Here is a 17,566-nt window from a genome sequence, read left to right on the forward strand (position 1 = left end):
CATAAAACACCTTTTTTGAAACAATGTAACGTTTAAGAGTTATGTTCTAAGTTCAAACAGCTAAAGCATTAAGAATTTTCGTGGACTATAGAATTCAAAATTGGCTCAAAAATGTTGTCACTATTACCTACCTAAGATAAAAACAATTTTAATCAATTCGTCTGATAATCGAGATTACTATTTTAGGTTGCTTTAGTTCTCAGATATTTTCATGTCGATATTTCGGAACCGTTTAATGTTGACAGTTATGCAATGTCGGATCGTCAGAAGAATTCCTCGTCTACCCGCTAGGCTGTTATGCCACTGTCGTTTTGGGAATGTTTGCGAGTCATCCTTAACGATAGAGGTCCTGTTTATTTAGGCTGTATAATATGCAGCTATTTATCAGAACATTCTTTCGTAGAAACTTACGTTTATAGTCCATAAATTCGTTTCTTTTTATTTAATCTGATTCCTTTAAACATAATTAATTTCGAGTTTTATTGTCATAAGAATAAGAGGAAATGCAATCTATACAAATATTATAAAGCTGAAGAGTTTGTTTGTTTGTTTGGTTGATCGCGCTAATCTCAGGAACTACTGGTCCGATTTCAAAAATTCTTTCAGTGTTAGATAGCCTATTTATCGGGGAAGGTTATATATACTATCCTATCTCCTACGGGTACTGGACGTCAGCTGGTTAACAATAATTTTCTAAAAAAAATATCATTAATTGCGGATGTGATGAGGATCTAATGTCCATGCGTTTTCCTTGCTATAGCCAACTTTTTTGATGCCGCCTTTACCAATTTGGTTAGGGTTCATTCACCAGTTAATTACCGAAGTTTATTTTGAATAAAACAATTTCCAGTGTGTGTATTTACTTAAATAAAATCTAGTGCCGTAATCGCGTGTTATACTGGTAGTGTTATACCACTTTATCACGCGTTTAAATAATAATTTATCAAAAAGTACTTAATTTAATAAAATGGATTACTTGAAGAAAATGAAATAAGAAACTAAATTATATATTCAGTACAATTAATGCTGAATATTTAAAGATAATGATGATGATAATAGATATTTTTTTGTCTGTATCTTACGGAAGGAAAAACAAAAAAATATAATATGCCTCAACTCAACTCAAATAAAGAACAATCAGCTAAATCCTTAACTCTTTACTGGATTACTTAGTCAAGATTTTATTTATTTATTCAGGCACTACCAACAGAATAACTATGTTAGTATGAAGGTATTATGATTACAAAACTAAATTAGCATAAAGTAATTAGTACACGCATAATTGGACTAACAACAACAACACAATTCGTCACAACGTGACGAATTGTGTTGTAAATTGTGATAGATTTTGCCATCATGTTTTTGATGGAATAATCTATCACTGATCTATGAAATAAATATCTATGAAACTTGTATAAATATACCAATTCTCGCAATTCAGTTCTTCTACCGTAAAAAGTTATGAGATCCATATAATACCAAGTCGACTTCTTTATTCAAACCGTAGTTAGGGGACAGGGTGTCTTATGATATTAAGGAATTAGCTAACATAACATTAAAAATGTTTTATATTTTAAATAAAATAGATTGACTTGGCCATCACATCAAAACACAATGTATTCCACAAGTAATACACATTTATTTATTTTATTAGGATAACCAACAGCTATTACAATTTCACACGTTAATGATTTACATTGAAATAAATATATGAGTAGTTATTGCACAGCTAATTAAAGGTTAACACAGCAAACACTAATTAATATTATGTCAATACTACAGTTGTCAGAAATGAATGAATGTCAAATTAAACAATGCAAATTAATATGCAAAAAATGTCAGACTACAATAAAATATATATTATATATTCCATAAGATTGTTTAGAGCCTATATGAGTATGGTATAAGAGAGTAGTAAACCAGTGTCCCAGGTAATAGCAACTATCAGGATACAAAATCTTCCTACCTAAAATATTATTAAAAGTCAATGGCCAATGAATCAGAACATCGCGACAATTCAAGGATTTATATTTGACATCATTTAAATAAACTATTAACAAATCCTTGCCATTCAAAGAGTGGGATGTGAATTAAAACATAGGTCGCAACTAGCAATGTAGGTGGCGTTTAAATAAACCCTGTTCTTTTCTATGCACCCACGCATGCGGTGGACTTTCTAAAGCATTGAAACGCGTGTTATTTAAAAAGTAAGTTCACGTGAGTCATTCGCGTCCCATTCGTGTGGGTCACATTCCAGGCTCACCCGCGCTGGACCAAACCGGACCTAGCTCCGCGAGTCGCGTTCCTTTTTTCTTTGACATCTCTTCGCCGTTCATGTACACTGGGATCACATTAATAAGTTACTTCGAGAGAATATTCATTAAGGAGTAATCTATGTTGTTCAAGAACGATATTTACAGTGAAATACAAGCTACGTTGGTTTGAGTTTTTTTAAGTTTAACAAATTTACAAATATTTAAAAAACTTTAACCTGACCATGGAAAGAAACTTTTAAAGAGTAATATAATAGAGTAATATAAATATATTGTTCAAGAGCGATATTTACAGTGAAATACAAGCCACGTTGCTTTAAGATTTTTTAAGTTTGACAAATATGCAAATGTTTAAAAAACTGTTACCAGACGACGGAAAAAATCGTTTGAAATCGGGACAAAAAAAAAAAAACCGTCTTCTCCTGTTGTTGAAGTCGGTTTAATTAGCTTATGTTACCCGGGAATGACAAATCTATTGACACTTTATTCATCAGAATCCAAAGAATCGGCCGCCATGAAGGAAAATATTGAGTAAAATATATACATGCGATAGGTACATAGACTGTGCCAAAAGCATTTCTTTTCTTTTGGCTTCGTCGTTTTTGGGTAAAAAGGAAGAATGTACGAACATTGATAGTATTTACAAGAGAGAACAAATTTAGTGGCGAATATAATATTTTAATATATTTTCCTAAAGGCATGGTCATAGGTCCAAGGTCTTATGAGTTCTTAAGCCCTTCGAGCATAAACACATAAATCCTGTAATTGTAAATCGAGTCAAAATGGCAGACAATATTTCAACTTCAATGTAAATTAAATAAGATGTAAAGATTTTCTCAGTATATGTTAAACCTTATGACATTAAAATATACTTATGTCCTAATATATAATATGTATGTATGAATATCTTGAAAATCAATACCTTATTAGTTTTATTATTAGATTCACTGTTGCGTTACCTTCAAACTTACATACTTTAAAAAAAAAAAAATTACTTCTCAGATTTAACTTAAGTTTAATATAAAAAGACCGATGATCAAAGTAATCGAGCAGAGAGAGCTTCTCTAAAAGGGATCCATGTAAGTAAATAACAAATACAACTTACAACGGTTGCCAATTATTCCGACCTATTTGCTATGCATGTAACACATTAGTAAAGTTGCAGTCAATCACAGAACGAACTTTTGTAATCTCCCAGGGTAGCCTGGTGTCTCACATGTTAGTTCCGGCGAAGGGTCGTTGGTTTTTTGTCCACCATCTGTCGGCCCGCAGGTGTCGTTTTACATACTAAGCAGGTGATTTCGATTCACCTTTCTACTCTTTGTGCGTGTTTCACTTCTTTTACTGACCATTTCTAGTAGGCTTATAAATCCATTTGAACATTTATCGTTCATTTATGTGGTTTTAACACCACAGTCCGCTATGAAAGTTATGTACCTATATAAAAAATATGTGTTCGACATTATATTTTTGCCTTCGTTATCAAACCATATACGGCTCACTGCTGAGCTCGAGTCTCCTCTTAGAATGAGAGGGGTTAGGCCAATAGTCCACTACCCTGGCCCTATGCGGATTGGCAGACTTCACACACGCAGAGAATTAAGAAATTCTCTAGTATGCAGGTTTCCTCACTATGTTTTCCTTTACCGTTTGAGACACGTGATATTCAATTTCTTAAAATGCACACAACTGAAAAGTTGGAGGTGCATGCCCCGGACCGGATTCGAACCCACACCCTCCGTAATCGGAGGCAGAGGTCACTGGGCTATCACGACTCCTAATAATTTTGCCTTACATTATAATTTCCCTTCTAATAAATATATAATTAATGTTTTCGTATTCTTTGTTTTCGGGAATAGTATGTATGCTTTTTTAATGACTGTAACTATATTGCGTATAATTCTTATTATTTAAATAAGTCACATCATCTGAATTTATTTGAAGTGGACTTCACACCACCGGTTCGGTAACCATATGCTATCGAGAAGAAAAGTATGCAAAAAACTATACAGTTGCTTTTCCTATTCTTATCTTGTGTGTGTGGAAGTGTCTTGACTCTATGAATCTTTGTCATTATTATCAAATGGCTTAAACAATATTGTATAGTTGTAATGATGTTCAGAGGTTTTCCACGCCTCCATAAACATCTCAAAATTGTCCTTGTTGTTATCTATCATTCCAGACATTTGTCGCATATTTTTCCTGTTTATGTCTATATTCGTATTACAACGGGAAAATCGCTGTACCCACGATGAATCTTCGTCTTCTCGGTAATTATTGTATCGAGGAATTTATTCGCTTTCTTCATTCGCCATTGTTTAATTTGACGAAGTGTCATGCTGATTCCCTGTTTTATAGTTCTAAAAAATAAATTAGGACTATCAATTAAGTAACAGCAGTTATTGTGAATTTTAATAAAAACGGATGGTCGTTTAAAATGTAGCATGTTTTTATATTATGATACTACGACTTGATGAAATTGTCACTGTATAGGGTGCTGGGGAGTATTTCCCATAACTCTGGGGTTATGTTCTTTACCGAAAATTAATTAAAAATGTTCAAAGAACATGTTTTCTAAAATTAATATTTTCGGAGTAAATAATATTTATTTTGTAAATAGATCTTGAAATTTGTCCCTTAATGCAGTCTTATAATTATGACGTAGCTAAACTTTAAAAATTTTAAATGCAAGCATAGATAAAGGCGTGTGTTACATGGACTGTCGAAATTATTTGAATTACTTACTTTGTATGAAAACATGAAAAGTTTTTATTTTTTAGTTAAAATTATATTAGTTATGCAGTTCGGCTCCTATAAGTGGATTCGTTAACACCTTTAAGTTATGGGAAATACTCCCCAGCATAATATATCCCCAATATAGCATATATCAGGCGTAGTAGTCATAGTAGGCTCATTGTGTGATTCCCAGTACGGGTCAATTTAGGATTTTTTATATTTGAATTAACTCGGGCTACGAGTAGGTCTCGTCTAACAGTAGGCATTGATTGTGACTTGTTACAAGCAAAGACGTATTTCAGAGCGATTTATAGCTTTTATAAAGTGTAGAAGCTAGGCACGGGTTTGGGTAGAATAACTATGTAGGTCACCGCCTACCATCTTGGATTCCATCGTCATTTTTGCATCAAGTAATTATAGCAGTCAAGGGTTAAGTTGTAAATAAAAGAATATATTTAGCAAATATTTGTAAGCTTGAATTTTGCTTAAAATATATGGCAATGGCAATTAAAAAAAATAAAAAAAAAAAAAAAAAAAAATAAAAATAAAAATAAAAAAATAAAAAGATTTATGATAAACCTATGAGTAGGTAGGTAGGTAGGTACATATGCTAATGCTTAACGATAGGTTACAAACTAAAAACATTAGGAAACCAATGTGCAGCAGTGCATATAACTAGTAAATTATTATCTATTGTCTCTGTTTTACGCTTCACTTAACAGGATTGCTTTGAGAGTAGAGCTGGCAAAGGGAAAGGGACGTGACAGATATAAATGTACTAAATACATATATGCAATATACATTTATTTGCTATGCATATTTAAAAGATATGTGTCAGTATATATATATATACTGACACATATCTTTTAAATATGTGCACTTTGGGATATTAGTTTTTGTCACGTCATACGAGTATATCTGTGACATAAAAAATGAAGTACCTTAGTGAAGATTAAGGTTATGATAAAATTGTAAAATTATTGCATAGTATCAAATTATCTTATTGCATTGACAACGCAGATTATATGCATGTGTATCTAATTTGAGTCAAATCGAATTCGTTCTAAATTAGCCTCAAGATGTCCTCAATTATGATCGTTGTTTGGATGTAAACACAAATTAAACTAAACCAAAGAGTCCCCTGTCCAAACGGAAGCGTTTAATTTTTATCACCCATTTGTGCCACCGTGAACACTGGACATAATGTTCGACAGGAAATACGAGTATATTTATCTGAATGTCAGTTATTGTGTCCTCTACTCTTGTCAATATTTACAAGTATATATTGATGTATATACATGTAAATATTGACAGGACAGGATGTATGTGATTGATTTGTTTAGCCAGGAGATTTATCAGCTCTTAAGTACCTACGTATTTGTGTAGGAAGTTTGTGTTGTTATTCAATTAACGAAGCGATGCATATTTTCCGAGTATTTTGAATTGGAAAATTAGCTCATCGATGTCAATTTATTAATGTTTCAAATTAATACCGTACAAATAATGTTTAACATTTTCCCAAAAATATATTGAAGACTCTAGACTTATTACTTTTTAAATAAACTGACACGACAAATTACAGTTTCCATTACATAGGTATAAGCAGTATTTTATTTTGAATATTATATGTGTAACTATGGTCTAACTCACAGATATACGAGGTAACTAGATTTATAAAGTGTCAATTCTTTGTATTGAAACTAGCGTACCCAGGGGCGTGGCCTAAATGGCTGTTTAATATTTAGTGAAAACTGAAATATGTCACCCTTACTTTAGAGTTGAATATAATTTATTCCTTTTGTCACAGAACAAAACAAGACTGCTAGAACATGCGAAGACACGCTTGCGATCTTCCGCACACCCGGGTGTACGCGGGCCACGCCCCCTTGCTACTTCTATTGCTAAAAGCGTTGTCTGTTCTGTGGTCTAACTCGTGAAGATCGGGTTATGAGGGACCTAACCTATGTGTTTTCTAGACTATAATAATTAATATGTTATTTTAAGGCTATGTTAAATTTTACCCAGATCTTTTCAGCTAATCTCGCATAATTGAGTTACAAACATTATTTAGGTACATCCATTCTGATTTTTGGATAATACGAGTATACGTTAGATAACAGAAATAAATATATAATAAATAGTATGATGTACTACAGATTTAATATCAATTTACGCACCGACTATAAATTTTAAAATCCCATTCCTGTGGTGAATCATTAAAAAATATACCAGATTTTGAAATCATTCTTCACACAACTCATAACCATTGTTAGGAATATTGTTCGCAAAAAAATTCGTAATGCTAAATGACTCACTCGATCTCTAAGTCCCCGGTAATGTTTACTTTCAAATCCTTGGAATCTAATTTGTCTTTATCGACTCCTCTAAACGAATGTTCCATTAGTACAATTTGTTAGGTATATCATTTGGTTGGAACTATAACCTTATATGTTATTTGTATTTTACTACAAAATCGTCATCAACCCATATTCGGCTCACTGCTGAGCTCGAGTCTCCTCTCAGAATGAGAGGGGTTAGGCCAGTAGTGCACTACGCTGGCCCAATGCGGATTGGCAGACTTCACACACGCAGAGAATTAAGATAATTCTCTGGTATGCAGGTTTCCTCACGATGTTTTCCTTCACCGATTGAGACACGTGATATTTAATTTCTTAAAATGCACACAATTGAAAAGTTGGAGGTGCATGCCCCGGACCGGATTCGAGCCCACACCCTCCGGAATCGGAGGCAGAGGTCATATCCACTGGGCTATCACAGCTCTTTTAACTACAAAACTACTTTAACTTACTACAAAATAGTAGTACATTATTAAATAGTAGTTATGAATAAACCCCCATATTCATAAATATGGATTAAAATTAAGATACCTCAATTTTCTTTAAAGTGAACTTTAAAGAGATTTTAAATAACTATTGGATTAGATCTACTTTACTTTGAAATGAATTAATGCCTGAATTATAATCCATGTTTATAAACATAACTGTATCAGCAAAAGCTTACGTCTTTAAAGTTTCTTAGTAATTTGGCACTGGTTACATTATCTACATTATTTACGTACTGCATCGGTATCCTCAGAAACGAGTATTTATGAGAATCATGTTCTCACATCCGATCTTACAGAATCGATCTAATGAAAGCGGCATTTTAACTATGCCTGGTAGCCATTAAAAAAGCTATTATAAATAACTATTAAAGCATATATTAACATTATTATATCACGTCGTAGCCGTGACCTTGATGAAGTGAATGTATAAGAATTGCTACTAGTAGTTGTATCGTGTTTCTTATAAATTAATATCGTGCTTTGAGAGATGTTATCAAACAATATTTCACTTTTTATAAATGTTATAACAAATGTCTACCTTGAGTAAAACATTTTGTTTTAAATATCAACAATTAAGAACCTGTATTATAACCTTAAATATTATTTGTATCAGGATCGTGATGTTTGCTAGTCCCTCCTAAAGGCCTATATCCTCTCCAGCCAATGGACGTTCATTGCAGGACATATTCATTTTGTAGGGTCTTCCAAACATCACGATCCTGAGCCGCCTGCATCCAGCGAATCACTGCTTGATGTCGTCAGCCCACCTGGTGGAGTGTCATCCAACATTGCGCTTTCAAGTGAGGGGTTGCTAGCACCTTAGGACCCCAAAGTCTTGATTATGTATATGAATGTATTTAAATATACACAGAAATACATATGCATCACCACGGAATTAATAAAAGCGTTAGCTTTAGCATTCTGATGTTCTGTGGGCAGTATTGTCATTGTCTTACATTCGCCTTCATCATTTCTTTGTACGCAACCTCCGTATGGCGGTGGAACTTAGAAATCATTATTGCACAACAGCCTGCGGCTCTGCAGCTTGAACATTCCGCCGCTTTGTTTGCATCATTCCGAATTCATTCTCGTTTACTTTATCTGACCTTAGAGTTGTACAAGAATTTCCCTTTGACGCTGCGTCACACGATTTTCTCCGGCGCGATAGCGACATCGCCTTTTTTATTTTACATCAAAAAAGGTTTGCCGCTTTGCTTTCGTTGAATGTACTGTTTATCGGATAAATAGTATAACAAAAACAATACATACGAACGATAATTGTACATTACATGCTCGTACATACATTTGTTGCAACCTACATGAATTGCTGCATGCATTATTTTTTACATACAGCAACTTGAGTATGAAAATATAAAATAACTGACCAACGCCCCGCGGTTTCATTCGAGCAGTTCCTGTTCCCGTGAGAATACGGGGATAAAATATAGCCTGCGACACTCACAAATACCGTGGATTTCTGGTGATAAAATAATTTTGAAAATCGATTTAGTAAATCTAAAGATTATCCCCTACATCAACACAAACTTTTTCTTTCACAAACTTTCAACTCTTTACAAAATTTACATACAATTTTTTTTCTTAAAAAACATACTAACATTTGCTTACTCTTCTGATCAAAAGGTTTGCAAAAGCATATTATTTTGTATGTGATTTATGTCCTGCTTATGGTAGCAAAAAATTTACGAAAATAAATTGGTACCCATAAATAACTGAAGACGTAAGGCGATTTATTATGTTAGATATCCTGTGCCTTCAGGATAACTGCTGACATGAGTATGCCCGAGTATGAATACATGTAATGGGCTGATTCATGTTGGGAAACCCAGCGCTATCTTTGACTGTTCGTCTAAATTTTCATGAAACGTATCGCAGTGATCTTTTTTTGCCTAAACTGGAAGAGTTTTCTGTATGTTCTTAGATATTTTATGAGTGTATTTAATTAACACTATACTATGAATGTTTCTGGTAATATATCATTAAATTAACAAAACACACGTCTAAGTAATATGCCACATCAATTTATATTAAATATTTCAATTGTTAAGAAAAAAATAAAGCGTAGGAGTTACTTAGGTACTTAGTTTTATAATAATTAAAATTAAAATGCCAATCCGCATTGGGCCAGCGTGGTGGACTATTGGCCTACCCCTTTGGACCCCTTATAGCATAGTAACTCATAATTTATGAAAAGTGTTGAAAAAGAGAAAAAGGTAGTGCATAAAATGTGCATTAAAATATACATATAATATACTACCGCGAAACATTAAGGAAAAAGAAAACATTAATGAGTTTTTAACAACATTAAAAAATTTTTTTGCTTAAAAAAGCATATTATAAAATTAATGACTTTTTGACCGAAAAACAATAAATCCGCCTCCCTACTAAAGTTAATTTACTTATACGTTGTAGTTACAACACCCTCACAGGGTTCCATTTGTATGAATTATGACATTTTATTTATGACATGTGTCAACATATTATAATGGAAATGTAACTTAAATGAATAAATAAATAAATAAATTTACTTCCTCTTTAGAAGATAATATTTATAAAAGAAATGTTTGAAGTAATATCCCACCATAAAGCATCGCCACGGCTTGTGCAATGTTTATGATAAGTAGTAAGCTATACAGGTCAGTCGTGGTGCTGTTTTACTTAACGGGACCCTGCCGCCGGCTGTAGCTTCGTTATTTATTGCTCTACTTGGAAGACATTGATGTTTTGGTTTTTCTGACGATTTGAATAAGGTTCTTAACTTGTAGCTATAATAAAAGTGAGAGAAAGTCAGTGACTTTATATAGATATCAGGCGTTATTAAGATATACCGAAGCCTCTAAAAATATACAGCGGGTTGCCACTCAGAGAGTTTAAATGGATTGATAACACGGGAAACCTTCTTGTTCGTTCTAATTCTTGGAAGTCAGGAATCTCTGGAGAAAACTCGCTGTACCAAAAATAAATTATATTGTGGCGTTATAATGTTCATAATGAACTTCTAAGACAATGCTAGTAGATTATATGTATTTTTTCGTATAAAACATATGTAGGTATACGAACCACAGACCATAAAGCGCTTAAGCTAGTGTAACACTAACACAGTATTCGATTGACTTCACTTTGTCGGCCTCCGTGGTGCAGTGGTATGCGCGGTGGATTTACAAGACGGAGGTCCTGGGTTCGATCCCCGGCTAGGCCGATTGAGGTTTGCTTAACTGCAACGACTGCGGTCGAATGCAGTCGACATCTTCTTGGCGGCAGTCGACGGCGGTCGCCGACTGCAGTCGTCAGTAGCAGTTGCCAGCTGCCGTTGGTAATGTGCTACTCGTGTAAATGAGCCCTAATTGATCCAGGTCTGGCTGGTATCGGCAAAGATGTACCGCCAAGCGATTTAGCGTTCCGGTACGATGTTGTGTAGAAATCGAAACCCACACCGGGTTTTTATGCTCCTCCTAAAGAGTTAGCCCGCTTCCATCTTATTACATTACTACTTACCATCAGGTGAGATTGTAGTCAAGGGCTAACTAGCTAGCTTGTAAAAAGTAAAAAAAGGATGGATTTTAAAACTTAACCCTGGGTTAGGATTTAAATTACCAGTACATTTACTCAATGCATTACCGTCTTGCTCGTCTTAATTGCCGCACAAAGTCCGAATCACTTTTAGCGAGAAAGCTCCGACCAAAGCTCTAATAAATGATTGCCTTTATTCTCCTGGAACGGTCCCACGCGCTGACGAGTGATCCTGCCTCCCTTGATTGATGCTTTCGCTAACAGTTCATTACCGTTAATTTCTTCTTTATGTACGCAATTCCCTTTTATATGGACCATTAACACTAAATTTGTTTCAGTTATACTAATGCAACGCTCTTGATGTATTAAGATCACACATGTGGGTCGATCCAACGAATGTTACGATATCTTGGTTTTATTTTACGATGATGTGTCTTTGTAATTTATGAGTATAAATATCTAATAAAATCACTCTCAAGTTGTTGGAGATACGTATATTATTATAGTTCTTTGCATTGATTTGTGGCGTGATGAATCATTAAATAACTATTAGTTACTATAATAGGCAGTTGTAGGTATGTTACTTATAGTTTTTTTTTCGTAACACGTTTTATGCTTTCTTGAATTTATTTTCTCGCTAGCCTGTTATTATTATTTGCATATATGTCATTATGTACGTGCTAGTTACTTCAATAGGTATAGTAATTAATTGATTACGTTGGAAATAATAATGCAGGTTTTAGAATTGCTGAGCTAAAATATGTTGTAAGAGACATTATTTTTTTCAAATGAAAGTACAATTTAATTATATACGTCGACTTTTTTTACGTCAAAAAACTAAAATAACTGCCATAATATTGTGAGAAAAAAAATTACTTCAATACGTAGAGACTCTGGTATTCTAAAGTGTAAACAATTTGAGTTTAAACATCGTATCGTATACATAAATTAAAATTTTAAGGAAGAAATGTAAATGGTATTTGATTATTATATTATAAAAATTCACTTGTAATATTGACCCTAAAACTACATTTTTGTGTGTTAAATTGTTCAGGCATCATTTATAAACCAATGCATCGATTTTTATGTGGGAGTTCTCGCTATGTTTAGAGAAGTATATGAAAACATTATTCCTACAAGTAATTACACAGTGGCAATAAGTTACAAATAATTTAAACCTTCATTTACTTATCATTATAGTTAATTGACTTATTATGCAGATGTCCTGGGTTCGAACCCCGCTTACTGTTTTCATACCCTTTACCACTGGATTTTAACATACATGGAAAATGTGAATATAGGTCGTGTTTAAAAAACAAAAAACGATACTTAAACCTGCCGTATGCATGAGAGAAAGGGAATCCAGACAGATTGGCGCCGTAACGCGTTACGTTACGACGCAGTTTAGCCTATAAAAGTTATAACTTCAAAAAAAGAAAGCATTAGTGCTTCACTAGCTTCTCGGTGATATGACTCAATGTATTGTACAAACACGTATACCATGTGGGCCCGGTCGAGAACCTGTCCGCGACTAGGAAACCAGTCTGTCCGCCCGAGAGGAAGTCTTGCTCACATCCGTCCATAGCTACACTGTTTATTGCCCTAAGACTACTACGTCTGCATCGCCTTATGATGTTTACTTCTCCGCATAGAAATAGTCACTATAGAGCTCACGGAATAATGAATTCTCTAGAATTCATTTTTAATTTTTAGTTTTAAACATTCCGTACCCGGGTGTTAGTCCTAAACGAATACACCTATAGTGTAAAAATATAGCACACTAAAAAATATGTTATTCTTCAGCGTTTTAAAAAATAACTTAATTGCCTTAATTCAGAGTTGAAGGTTGTTTGTTCTTTAGAAGTACTTATAATCAGTTATTTAGATAGATGTAAAAAATTCTCAAAAAAGTTCCATTTGTTTTCGGTGATTTGTTTTTTCGAGAAAATCGAAATTAAATACGAGTATAATAAAACAAAATGTAGTTTAGTAGAGCTCATATTGAGCTAACTTTAGTTAGTACTTAACATATTTAGTGCAAGCAACAGTGCTATAGTACTAACTAAAGTTTACTCTATGTAACCGTTATTAAAGTCTCGTACGCGTCGAATTGAGAACGTCCTCCTTTTTTTGAAGTCGGTTAATAAAGCATTACTAATGTTTAAAAATGAAAAAAATATATATTGATGATGATGATGATGATGATAATGATGATAAATAATTACAGAAATCATTCACAGTAATTTAAGTTCTGACATGATGATAATATTTTTATTTGTTAAATTACAAAAAAAAAAACAAACTTCATGTTTTTTTTTATTCTTTGCAAGTTACAGTTGAGTACAATCTCACCTGATGGTAAGTGATGATGTAAGATGGAAGCGGGCTAACTTGTTAGGAGGAGGATGAAAATCCACAGTTCTTTCGGTTTCTACACGGCATCATACCGGAACGCTAAATCGCTTAGCAGTAGGGTGGTAACTAGCCACGGCCGGAGCCTCCCACCAGCCAGACCTGGACCAATTAAGAAAACCTCTATCGGCCCAGCCGGGGTTCGAACCCAGGACCTCCGTCTTGTAAATCCACCGCGCATACCATTGCGCCACGGAGGCCGTCATCATGTTATCTATATTATGTGAATGTAATTCGTAATGTATTTATTTGCATACATTTACATAGACACAGAATATTGGCATTATCACTCAAGCAGCTGTTGTAGTAGAGATACGAGTACATACAAAAACAAAGGGGTCACAACCGCAAACAACTGTTACGCGCTACTGCTAACTCGTTTTCATTGCTTTACCTACTTGCCTTTAAAATTTCAACTATTTTCACTACATTAAGTAAGTATTATTAGAAAGTGATAGTTAGCCATAAAAAATGCTACTAACGGCAATGGCGTTGGTTTTATTTTTTTAATTAGGTTATTTTTTTGAAAAATTAAATTTATAAAACTATGTACTTAGTATGTCTGGCAGTATAAAGTACTTTTTAGAGATAAACATACATAATATTTTTATTTAAAAAAAAAAAAATTAAAACGTTTAGACTACAGTGTTTTAACCTTGTTCTTCGTCTTTTAGTTCTTTCCTTTTTCTAACCAGTATTTTTGACCTCTGCAACTGACTCATAATGAACATTCACACAAAGCATTCAAACAATAATAATCTGATCTGACATGTTAACTTGAATGAAACCATAAAGTGGAAGTTTAAATTCCATAAAAATCTGTGTCTAAGAACTTGGTTCAATACAGTTGTATGGTATGGTGGATATGTATTTATAATGGAATATTATCTATTAATTATTATAAATAATAGTTATTGGAAAAAAACGCAAGCGATATACTTGTCATCGGGACTATTATCACAGCATCCTTCTAGCGTTTGCAATAATTATGTATTTAGCATTTAATGCTTCTATATTGCTAATGGAAAATAAGTTATCGTTTATGGGGATTTTAATTACCATGTAACAATTCTATAAAGTAATACTCTACTTATGTGAAGTTAAAAAAAGAGCATGGAGTAAGTATCCTTCTAAATTCTCGCTTAATTCACGTACAGTGCAATTCAAAACGTGCCTTATAAAAATTCATAGGACGGCGCCGGGGTAGCATTGCGATCGTGTAGCATTCATCATTCCATTCCACGGGCGGGTAAAGAACGTTGATAATTCCGTTGAATAATTTGCTGCAGTTGCGTGTGAAAAATATCTCCCCGCTGCCACAATGTGTTGTTTATTTCTGTCCTTCTCCACATTTGGAGCCGACTGTAAGCGGGATCACGACATGATTAAGTGATGTATTTACGATGTTTAGTAGAAAATAAATCATGTAAATCGATGTTAATGATAAATCCGAATATTCTAAATACAGTTTCCTCCTAATTTAAGTTGAACTTACAACCTGTTGTGGCCACACTTTCGTAATTAAAAAACTATGCTTATATGGTAAATACAAAAGGCAATTATGAAGTTTGCACCATGGTGGTTTTAAAAGTACCAAACGAATTATTTTGATATTTTTACAAAATATCATTGGAAATCGTGTCCCCAATCAACAGCCATTTAGTTTTGTGGCAACCCTTCGCTAAATACCCTCTGTTAGATCTATAACGTTGTTTTAAACAAAATATTATATCTTTTATATATTTTTCGTATATTTCATTCTTTCGTATTTTCTTTAAGTCCGTTTGCCAATCGGCAAAGGGACCTAAATAAAGCTAAGTGATTGGCGACTGAGGACATATTTTTCCAACGATGACCTTCCTAACCGGAGTTAGTCTTTGCAAACAGTAAAATTTGACATTTCACAAAAAAAAAATGCTTGTAAAGCTACTAAATTAGCTTGAAAATAGCCTGATTTCTTATGTTATGTCTAATAAAAAAGAAACTATGCTTAATACACTACGGTCACTACGGTCCAAAATCCATAGTTGTTCACTGTACTTTTGAGCAATTAAACTTTCACCTCTTCTAAAAAACGATGGTCTGGTTAGCACAGGCTTTGAATCTATTGTGTTCTCGTTTTGTATATTCTTAGTCATAACTTCGAAAGGCATCGAACTCTACAAAGTTAAATTTACCAAGTTGAAAGACCTGCGCATAGTTGCACGATTTACGCTACCTTGAATCATGATTTGTCACGTCAGACTGTATAGTAACATGTTAAATAACATCGATCATTACAAAATAACAGTCATACATATTATAAACTAGCTGACGCCGCGCGGTTTCACCCGCGTGGTTCCCGTTCCTGTAGGAATACCGGGATAATATATATCCTTCCTCGATAAATGGGCTATCTAACACTGAAAGAATTTTTCAAATCGGACCAGTAGTACCTGAGATTAGCGCGTTCAATCAAACAATCAAACAAACTCTTAAGCTTTATAATATGTATAGATATGTTTGTGTGTCATTTTGAGTCGTGATAGCCCAGTGAATGAACCTATGCCTATGATTCTTGAGGATGCGGGTTTGAATCCGGTCCGGGGCGTGCACCTCCAACTTTTCAGTTGTGTGCATTTTAAGAAATTAAATATCACGTGTCTCATACGGTGAACGAAAAACATCGTGAGGAAACCTGCATACCAGAGAATTTTCCCAATAATTCTCTGCGTGTGTAAAGTCTGCCAATCCAATTGTCAATTGGGCAAGCGTGGTGGATTATTGGCCTAACCCCTCTCATTCTGAGAAGAGACTCGAGCTCAGCAGTGAGCTGAATACGTGTTAATAATGATGATATTATAAATGCCAGTGATTTTGTTTATTACGCTTACACGGCTAAACTAAACTACTAAACCGATTAACTATTCTATCATCAATGGAAAACTACATTATCAGCGAGTAACATACGCCTTATTTTATACCTGTACTTCCACGAAATTGGCAACTTACAGAAACCGCGGAGCGTCAGTTATATTTCAAATGCATATTCAAAGATTGAAGTGAGCAGATTACAACACCTATTCGAGGGAACTAACCTGTGCCCGCATTACCTTGAATTACCACCGTGCGTTGGTCACGACATCCTCTCACTAATAAATGAATTATACAATATAGTATAATTATAATCATGTAAGGGTCACAGCCTTTTTTTATTTGCAAAAATTGCTAAGCAAAGAGTGTGTTAATTTAAGCATACTTTGTAAACGACTTTTCATCATTCAGTAAGTATGTATTTTCTAAATAAAATATAACTATATTATAAGCAAGTTTTCTTGTAACTTTATCTTATAGACAAACTTGCTTATTAAATAATCATTTACGGTATCCTAACTTATAAACTCGATTTATTGATAGCAGCTTAACTTAATAAAGCCTATTAAGTGTAAAATAATCTAAAGTGTCACATTTTATATTGAAGCGCAATATGTTACTAATATAAATTGAGATGGAAGCCTTAGGTGTAAATTAGCAAGAAAGAACACGCACCTATGTTGCCATGAATCAACATTGTACGTCACATTACGGAATCCTAAAACCATCTTATAACTCGTGCGCATTAACTAGACACCTGGCTACCAAAACACAACTAAACAAACACAGTACAAACATCATTCGAGCCAGGTGTCAAGTTAATCAAGTTAAATCAGGTAGTTCGATCCCCGCTCCGTTAGTCTATTGTCGTACCCACTCCTGGTACAGTCTTTCCCGACTAGTTAGAGGGGAATGGGAT

At 33.9% G+C, this 17,566-nt stretch overlaps 1 protein-coding gene across 13 annotated transcripts in view; it reads left to right on the forward strand.

Annotated features, from left to right (window-relative positions):
• LOC112054536 (ras GTPase-activating protein raskol) overlaps nt 1-17,566 on the forward strand; it is a 230,303-nt gene that overhangs the window by 184,031 nt on the left and 28,706 nt on the right. The window lies entirely within an intron of this gene.

Source organism: Bicyclus anynana, chromosome 4, assembly GCF_947172395.1.
Source record: "Bicyclus anynana chromosome 4, ilBicAnyn1.1, whole genome shotgun sequence".
Lineage (NCBI taxonomy): Eukaryota > Metazoa > Arthropoda > Insecta > Lepidoptera > Nymphalidae > Bicyclus > Bicyclus anynana.